Here is a 9,858-nt window from a genome sequence, read left to right on the forward strand (position 1 = left end):
CAAGCATATGAAAAAATGCTCATCATCACTGGTCATTAGAGAAATGCAAATCAAAACTACATTGAGATACCACCTCACACCAGTTAGAATGGCAATCATTAAAAAATCTGGAGACAGCAGATGCTGGAGAGGATGTGGAGAAATAGGAACACTTTTACACTGTTGATGGGAGTGTAAATTAGTTCAACCATTGTGGAAGACAGTGTGGCAAATCCTCAAGGACCTAGACACAGAAATTTTTTTTGACCCAGCAATCGCATTACTGGGTATATATCCAAAGGATTATAAATCGTTCTACAATAAGGACATGTGCACATGAATGTTCATTGCAGCACTGTTTACAATAACAAAGACCTGGAACCAACCCAAATGCCCATCGATGATACGCTGGACAGGGAAAATGTGGCACATATACACCATGGAATACTATGCAGCCATCAAAAACGATGAGTTCGTGTCCTTTGTAGGGACATAGATGAACCTGGAAACCATCATTCTCAGCAAACTGACACAAGAACAGAAAATCAAATACCACATGTTCTCACTCATAGGTGGGTGTTGAACAATGAGAACACATGGACACAGAGAGGGAAGCATCACACACTGGGGTCTACTGGGGGGAAATAGGGGAGGTACAGCAGGGGGTGGGGAGTTGGGGAGAGATAGCATGGGGAGAAATGCCAGATATAGGTGATGGGGAGGAAGCCAGCACATCACGCTGCCATGGGTGTACCTATGCAACAATCTTGCATGTTCTTCACATGTACCCCAAAACCTAAAATGCAATAAAGAGAAAAATAAAATAAAAATCAATACCAACTTAGTAAAAGAAAAAATTAATTTAAAAAGATAGGTGAGCTGTATAACAGTCAAATGTTAATATGCTTAACATATTAAAAGTGTATTGGCCAGGCGTGGTGGCTCACGCCTATAATCCCAGCAATCTGGGAGGCTAAGGCAGGCAGATCATGAGGTCAGGAGTTCGAGACCAGTCTGGCCAACATAGTGAAACTCTGTCTCTACTAAAAACACAAAAAAATTATCCAGGAGTATGCCTGTAATCCCAGCTACTCAGGAAGCTGAGGCAGGAGAATCACTTGAGCCCCGGAGGTGGAGGTGGCAGTGAGCCGAGATTGTGCCACTGCACTCTAGCCCCAGTGACAGTGCAAGACACTGTTTAAAAAAAAATTACATTTATTACTGCTCTGATTGTAAACTGATGCAGTATAACAGTAGATTATTTGGTATTTGGTATCAGGAGCTTTTAAAATGGCCATCCTCTTGACTCGGTAGTTGGAAATCTATCATTAAAAGGGTCTTCTAAGCAGATTCTATATAAGTAAAATGTTCATTAAATACTTTTCATACTTTCACATAACTTGAAATAACCTAACTATCCAACATTAGAGAAATAGTTAAGCAAATTAAGCAACATCTACCCAGTAGAATACTACACCACCATCAAAAATCAGATTTTGAAGAGTTCTAAATTACAAGAGGAAAAATATCTTACTCTAATATAAATGGAATAAAGTTAACAGAAAATTGAATATATAATATGGCCTCAACAATATAAGAAAGTATACTTAAGACCAAAGACTAAAAGGAAATATACCAAAATGATATCATGATTGTCTCTGGGTAGTGAGGTCATAGATTATTTCCTTCTTCCTCTTCTTTTTATAATTAGATGTAAACCACAATTTCTTCTTCAATGAGAACATATTTTTATAATTAGAAAAAATGATCTAATAAGAGTATGTTTTAACTACAAGTTTATGTGCCCTGAAAACATTCCTAGTTTCCCTTAAAGTCATTTGGCTAATGTTAGTAAATTTGTCTAAATCTCTCTAGAATACATATTCATATGCTCTACCCCAGGAGTAAGGCATTCCTAAAATCCACTCCCTACTATGTAAAATAAAAGTACCTTTAATTTTTTTCTGAATTTGTTTCAGACTTCAAGTAGAGTTCTTGATTATTTTTGTTCAACAACACAAACTACAAACGTAATCTGTTTGACAAACCATTTTTATTCAAAAGTACAACAATGCCTTGTTTCTAAATCCTTCCAGAGGACCTAGTGAAAGAAAATGCCTAACATTGGGGAAAAGAAGGAGCAGCCTAATTCAACCACAGAATTGTAAATTATATTTGGCCACTGTCCTCAAAAAAATTCAAGTGGATTCAGTAATCCTAAATACCTGTTACACCAAGCATGTCTACTATAATAGGTCACAAAGATTAAAATGAGTTGAGTTCAAAGGCAAGCATGACATACAGCTATAGCAATTAATCTTGGGTTCCTTCTCCCTTAAAAATGGCCAATAAAACAGAAGAAATGCTGCATCAATAAATTCAGAATAAAATGGAATAATTGCAAACATTTCTATAATTTGTACCAGCGTATCTGGTACGAATCTACCAGTAGGTAAACACTGTAGAGCCCCTAGAAATGGACAAGGAGAAGATGTGGCAAAGATGCTCTTTAGGGGGATAAAGTCATCCTAAAAACTGAAGTTATTTTCTGCTCTAGCAATCAAGGAATCACTTGCTGGGAAAGCCCCAGTAAGAAGTAGAGTGAGAAGAGGACCGAATTAGAGGGCCCCAGATTTGCATTTTAATCATAACCCTTCATAGTTAATTAGGAGATTTGAGCACTCTCTGGATCTCAGTCTACCACCCATAAAATGATGGGTGGACTGAAAGATTTCTAAGTTTTCCAGTTCTGACATTGCATGGAGCTATAAGGAGCTCCATCCTGGTTGGCTCCTAGAGCCACCTGGAAACTTTGGTTTCAGGGAACCAAGGAGTCTCAGTGCTGAATGAGAATATAGTTCCTCAGTGTAGAATTTTAGAAACTATGCAAGCACTTTGGGTCTTTAAAATAAATTAGTTGTTCCCTGGGCTGTCTCTTATAATTTTAATATTTACGCTATGACAAAGTGAAAGTGCTCATTAGTGTTCAAGCCAAAGTAATACCATTCTCTTTATTCACTTCAAAGAGCTTATTTTACATGATCAAGAAAGCACTGGAGACAGAGACCCATGGGATATTTGCCTAGCCTAAGTGAGTCTCAGATGGAAATAAATATGAAAACCATTTTGCATGGGACCTGTGAGAAATTGGTTCTTACATCTGGCCTTCAAAGGGCCAGGCCACAAATAAGTGACCTTTGACATGCCCCTTTTCTAGTTCAGCCTGGAGCTGCCCACAGTTCCCAGAGGTGCCCAGTCAACTCATTCTCCTGATGCAGGATCCTCAGAGAGAATCTGGTGTAATGGCGGCTGGTAGTAAGAGGCTGCCAAAGAATCGTGGAACAAAGATCTCTTCCAAGTTTCTGTTTCCTCCGAACAGCTCACATACCTCAAGAGTCCAAGTTCCCCTAAAGATTGCACTTTTCTTAGCTGCAGTCTCTCTAGTTGTGATGAGTGTCTCAAAAAGGAAATCCTCTCCTCCTGAGTTTATGATAGTTTATGACCTGCCACTTCATTTCCAGTAATGTGTCCCAGTTCCCCTCGCAATCCACACAGGACACTTTCTCTTTCAGTTGCCTGATGAGAGCTCTTGCCTCTCCAGATTAGCTGTGATCTTACTGCAGAGGTGGAAGCATACTTAGCCACAGGGTCCAGGAGAACTACTGTCACTGAAAAGAGCACCTTCCTGTATTTGAGGGCTCTTCATCTCTTCTGGTACACCCAGGGAAAAATGCAGCAGAGTCCACTCATAGTCTTTGAGGATTAATCCTGTAAGAACTTCTTACACTGAAGGGAATCCTCCTCCAGGGGATGATTCTGCTCTGTACTTCTGAGCTCTGATGGCAATCACATCAACATTGCTGGGGCCTGTGGCGGAAGAGGAACATCACCCACTGGAGACCAGGGGCAAGATGTTCCTCTGCAGTGCCAGGAAATGGCCAGAGGCACAGCTCTGCTCCTCCAATTTGTGGTTTTCTCTAACATCAAAAACAGAATTTGATTTGCATTTGAAATTTTACACAATTCCTCATTTTAGGTCAAGACTGGCCTTACCCACAGGGTAGTGACTTATATGGTAGGATTTCACACACACACACACACGCACACACACACACACACACACACACACACAAATATTATCCATAAAAAGAATTATATTCCCACCAACCTGCTGTGGCATTCATCAGTGACCCTTTGAAGTTCAGCCATTGAAGGTGCCAGTTAAAATGCAAATTTGTTTCTTGGAAAGGTAGCACGTAGAGCTATTATCAACTGCTAATGTTCCAGTATTGCTGGAATATCAGACTAAGAAGTTTGGGTTGAAAAATCAACATATCGATAAATGAAGACTGGCTTTATATATTGCATACTTAATTTATGAAAACAGTAACATTAAAAGGTGGCACCGAAATGTAAATAGAATCAAGATCACTTTGGATAAATTAATGCATGACACATTTTTGATATGTTGTTAATGGAAATGAGTTTGGGGGATATAATTTAGCCTTTGAGATTAGTGTCAACAAAGAAAGGTATCTCCTCTGGTGCCCATGGCAAAAGCAGAACATTAGTACGATTTACCATAGATCAGGCTCAGTTTGTAATTCAGTGTAAGTGGCTTATATGACAGAGAGCAAGAACACTTGGTTTTGACCCTATCTCTACTACTTACAAGATGCATGAACCTGTTCAAGTTACATAAGCAAGGCGAGCCTCAGGTTCTTCATCTACAAAATTGGGATGTAGAAAAGAAGAGTAAATGTAAAATTCCTGTTCAGCAATTGTCTATTAAAGAATCTCTCCTTCCTGCCTCTCTCTATTCACATCCATTGGGGAAAGGAGTAAGCTGATGATGTCAGCAAAGGACGCTGGCACTCCTAGACCTAATCCTGAACCACTGACGGCTCTGAATTTGGAACAGGAGTGTTACTCCTATTGTTAATTCTTTGTTCACCTGTCTCCTGGTGTTTGTTCACAATGGCAACTTCATGGGAAGGAAAGATTAACTTTTTGGCCTTCTTGTACTAGCCTGCATGTCTGTCTACCTTTCATGCAAGAACCACCTTGTTGATTCAGACTGGAAGCTTCAAGAGGGAAATTTCTTTCCATTTAATGTACTGAAGATGGTGCTCAACAGAGAACCACACTCAAATGGGGGCTAAATGCTACATCAATATCATGGTTACAAAAGAAACACCTCTGTTTCTCACCGAATCACTAAATCCCATATTCTATAAAAACAGAATTGAACTGCAAACATCACCACCATGGCAAGAGGATTTAGGCACACTAACCAACTGATTACATTCTATTTGTCATCCAGAGTGATCCTGGAGGCCTTCAGAGCCTGGAGGAAACCTCTCTGTTACTCTACACTTATCTTTACACAGGGAAAATCAAATTAGGCTGAGTATCTGCAGTGGCTTCCAGAAGTAAACTGATTGCAGAAGGGCAGCCTGCGGCCTGAGGGGAAGAGGAAGGGGTGGGCCACCTGGGAGGGACCTCTGCCTTCTCAGCACCTGGGGTTGGTTTCCAGATGGTCACACAGTTTAACCCTTTCCTGTTATAGACAAGGAAATGGAGGCCTCGAAAGCTTAACAATCTTGCCCAAGATCCAGAGTCAGGGTTGAGAATTGCTTATGCGAGACTCAGACCCAAAGCAGATGACCACATTTTCAATTTCAGTGAAAACTGGAAAAGCCATATGGCCCACCCAGCCTGGAAAACTGCCGTGTATTATTACCAATACCTAGTAAGCCAAACAAAGATTGACAAGTTTACTCAAAAACCAATCAGAAGGCCTCTCCCACATGCAAAATCCCACCCTAATAGAGCACTCACTGACCATCAGACTGTCTTAACACATCTTCCTTTTGCTATCCTTTCAAATCCCTTTGAGCCTGTGCCAGAAGTGACGGTGTCTGGCACCCTCTCTGCAGTCAGTTCTGACCAGTTCTCTGGGGGTTTACACCTGTCCTCTGGCCACTTGTCCGCTGCACTTCCTGCATTTGCTTGTTTCACTCTGGCCCCAGCTTTACCTGAGGGGTACTTGGCCTGTGCCTTGAGTTCCAAGGCCTCTGTTTACTTCACAAATATTAACATCAATTCTTTCAGCTTGTTCTAAAGCCAACAGAGCCTATCATCAGCAGGCAAGCCCCACCACTTATATAGCTGAGCCCGAGGAGCCTGTGGGTCCCAGCCAATTTATCACCTCCCTCTTCTGAGAGGCAGAAATCCCCAACATCTCACAGTCCCCTGTGAGTGTGGGGATTCCCACACCAGGAAGTACCTGCTTCACCGGGAAGTACCTGTTTCAGATAAGCCCATGAGAAACCCACCCAGAGCTAGCAGGGCCCACCCTCCCATTGTGGGAAAGCAAAGGGAAGAAGGGGCCCGGCTGGAGGACACTCTTGCCACTGGTCTTCCTCACTCAGGTCCAGCCGGTCAGTGGATAAAGCACAGTGGTAGGTTGGGGTATCTGGCTCTCCCTTGCCCTCCTCATCAGAGGTTTGGTGCTCCCTGGGAGCAAGATTCAGCTGAGGAATGTCTGGGATGCTGGCTGATTTTGGCCCTAAGGACACTGGGAGTAACAGAAGGCTGCTAAGGATGTGACGGTGACTGGGCTGTTCCCTTCACATGACCCTCCCAGGCAAGCCCTGGTCAACTCCCAGCACCTGCTGAAAATTGAAGCTGACCAATGGAGTGATTGGATTCGTGACATGTGGTGGGGGCCTGGGGAATGGGGCTCCTGGGTCATGGACACAGCTGAGGAACCTCCTACCTCCCAACATTGCTTGACCCTTTCACAAAGACAGTGGTAGGTAGAGAAGGAAAGAGAATTGGCTTACTCCTTACTTTTGGCTGTATATGGTCATAGAAATTGCCAGAAATTTATATCTAGATTCAAGGGATCTCTCTCTCACACAATTAGCTCTAAAACCTTGGGAAAGTTACTTAACCTCCTGGGTCCTCTTTGTTCATGAAATGGGAATGTAATACATACCTTGGTTGGCTGTGAAAGTTGTGTGAGTCAGTGTTGTTGGGAAGTTGAAGGCACACAGTAGATATGCAAGAAAATTAAATTCCATTCCCCAGTTCCTGGCTGGCAAGGTGGGGGCTAAACTACTTTAAGCTCAGATGAGACATGATGGGGGATAAAGGGGGAAGTGGGAAGCTCAGGGGCTGTGGTTTCCACTAACCCACATTAAACTCCAAGTGACAACATCTTCACAATCCCATGAAATCGAGCAGAATTTCTCTTCTTTCTTGTGACATTTCCAGAAATGAAGAAAGAGGGAATAAAGACATGGAGAGTCTGATCTTTGGCTTCACTTTGGTTCCAAGACCCGGAGCCAATGGTGTGTGGAGGGTGGTCTGTTTGTCCAGGAAGTGTGAATAAGACCAAGGTGACCCAGCCCAAATCTGGGACACAGCTACACCAACAAGCAGCTGGATCTTGTGTCTCAGCACCCACAGAAATGTATAAATCATAGGATACCAACTGTGCCCTGGCAGCCTCCGTCTCCAGAATATAAATGCCCAAAAACTGGACTGGCAAAGAAACGAGGCCCTGGGCAATGCCTACTACAGACCCTTATTTCTTGTGGTTTGTTAAGAAAAATAAAAGTAGGCCCAGGCGAGAGGAGGGGGAAAACCAGGAGAGTCTAAAGTTCTTCTGACTGAATGAAAAGACCGCATGAGAGAGAAAGAAAGGAATGAGTGAAGTAGTAAAAGGTTGTGAGTTTATTTATAATTCAACTAAACAAATTATCTTCCTATACAAACATTCTAAGGATTACATGAACAATACAATACTTTTTTGAGCTCTTTCTGATCAAATGCTTTGCTGTTAAAGGTTATATTCCTGAGGAGTTGATATTGAAGCTTCTTGTTTCTTGTCAGTAAACACAAGGAGAGGCCAACCCTCTGTAAATTTAAATTACATAAAACCTTTCCCCCAAATGCCTGGTCTCTTAACAGTCCCTGTTCACTGAACTCTCTGGTTATGGAATGTAAGTATCTTTATCACAGTAGCACAGACTTTTGAAAATTTGACATAATAGAATTTCTTCCTCATAAGACATATCAAACACCATTGCAAACTAGTGTTTTTTTTTTGCTTTTAACCAAGACCAAAGCAGAGGGTCTTTTATTTGTTTGTTTCTGTTTAGATTACTTCCACATGATCAATAAAATGTTCTCTCTGACCATCATCCCTGCTGACTAGAAGTGCCAGGAACCTTCACTTACCCTCACCTCCAGAGGTAAAGGTATGAACGGATTGTGGAAAAAAAAAAAACAGCAGAACATTGAGGGCAGTAGAGAGAAAGTGGGAGGACGCTGTGAGCAGATAATCTAAAAGCAGCAAAGAATCAACAGGCAACTAACAAATGAAGTGCCTGAAGATGGAGACAAGAATTTTTAGTGATTTGGGCTTGTCTTTGTTCTATGAAGCTCCAACTCAGTGGCAACGTGGTGTGAAAATCTAGGAAATATTTTTTGATTTATCTCTATAACTCCAGGCCTGGCATGGTATAGGTTTCTTGAATGAATAAATGAATGAGCATGTCAATCAATGAATGAACAGTAATATTGAGAAGGGGAAGAAAGCTATTACAGGTCAATGAATGGGGTCCCGGAAGATTCCCCTTGTCTCCCATTGTCTTCTGACACAGGGAGACGACAGCTGGAGCAGAGTACCTAGAGTCTGGGGACTTAAGAGGCCACACATCTTAGAGAGCGTTTCACCATCAACTGCAATTCCTTAGGCAGTCTGAATTATAATATTTACTTCAATGATACATTCTCCAGCTGTTGTAACCACTAGTGACCCTTCTCTGAATCCCTACTTCGCATGTTAGATATTTTTTCACTTGGAGAATTACTATGGTGTTGACTGTTATGCTTCCTTTTTATTTCCCTCTCTAATAATAAAATCCTCCAGGGTTGAGACTGTCATATTCTTGTTTTTGTGTTTACTTCACTGCATATCCTAGAGCTGAGAACATATGGAAGAATGAATCAATTAATAAAGTTAATGAACACATGCTGAGGTTTAAAGAGAAGAATATTAACTGCTTGGTTTGATGACAAAAAGTAACATCACTCTATGTGTCTAGCTCCCAGCCCAGAGGTGCTGGCTCCATCCTCTCATGTGAGGGGCCCACAGCGATGCACAGGCACCTGCAGCCCGTACCTAAACCCTGCAGCTGGCACAGCCCTCTCTGCTCTTCATTCACCGTGCTCAGGAGTTGTAATGACAAGTTCAGCACCCCACGTCACACTGTATCTTCCATCCTGGGGAGTGTTTCACAGCTATCCCAAGCCCCACGCTGACGAGTCAAGACTAAAAACATACTCCGATGCCAGCACAGACCATGGAGCAAGTGTCAGACAACATCAGCCTCTGAAACGTGAGTCCTGAATTGCGATGGAAATGAGCTTCCTCTTACAAGGGCTTTCGGCGGAGGGAGATACGCAGGTGAGCTGCTGGAAAAGGCCCATGGGATGCCCTTCCTCTGGGTGCCTTTTCCATCCCAACCTCTGGGGATTCCTCAAGAATCAGGGAGGTTTGGGACTCTGTCTGCTCCAAGATCACAGGATTCACCCTGGCCTCTGGAAAGAACTGCCCAGTGTACCAGGTTTTTATGAGTTACTTTTAGAGTCGCGAACGCGGGCAGATTTGTGAGAAAGTCAACAGAGGCTATCTCTCCACTGGGGAGAAGGCTCTCGAGCCCCGGAAGGCAATCTCAGGGTGGTCTAGGTGGATGGCACGGGATGGGAACCAACTCTCAATTGCCACGAGGAATCTGAGGAGTTCCAAGATTATGGTTTTTATGTAACTGTCTTACTCCCGTTTCACAGGGACCAAAACTTCAG

At 42.6% G+C, this 9,858-nt stretch overlaps 2 long non-coding RNA genes and 1 gene segment (V, D, J or C); 1 reads left to right on the forward strand and 2 right to left on the reverse strand.

Annotated features, from left to right (window-relative positions):
- LOC108315321 overlaps positions 1 to 9,858 on the forward strand; it is a 307,441-nt gene that overhangs the window by 132,602 nt on the left and 164,981 nt on the right.
- LOC108315341 overlaps positions 1 to 9,858 on the reverse strand; it is a 271,354-nt gene that overhangs the window by 132,147 nt on the left and 129,349 nt on the right. The window lies entirely within an intron of this gene.
- Positions 1,676 to 9,858, reverse strand: part of LOC119473613 — a 105,744-nt gene continuing 97,561 nt past the window's right edge. Inside the window, exons 3-5 of one of the 2 annotated variants that reach the window (XR_005202812.1) lie at positions 4,652 to 4,706; positions 4,148 to 4,284; positions 1,676 to 3,956 (exon numbers count right to left, since the gene is read on the reverse strand). This is a non-coding gene — a long non-coding RNA (uncharacterized LOC119473613). Of the gene's footprint in view, positions 4,707 to 9,858 lie in introns of both variants that reach the window. The other variant, XR_005202813.1, reaches the window with a different exon arrangement.

This window comes from Cebus imitator, unplaced genomic scaffold (assembly GCF_001604975.1).
Source record: "Cebus imitator isolate Cc_AM_T3 unplaced genomic scaffold, Cebus_imitator-1.0 Scaffold170, whole genome shotgun sequence".
NCBI lineage: Eukaryota > Metazoa > Chordata > Mammalia > Primates > Cebidae > Cebus > Cebus imitator.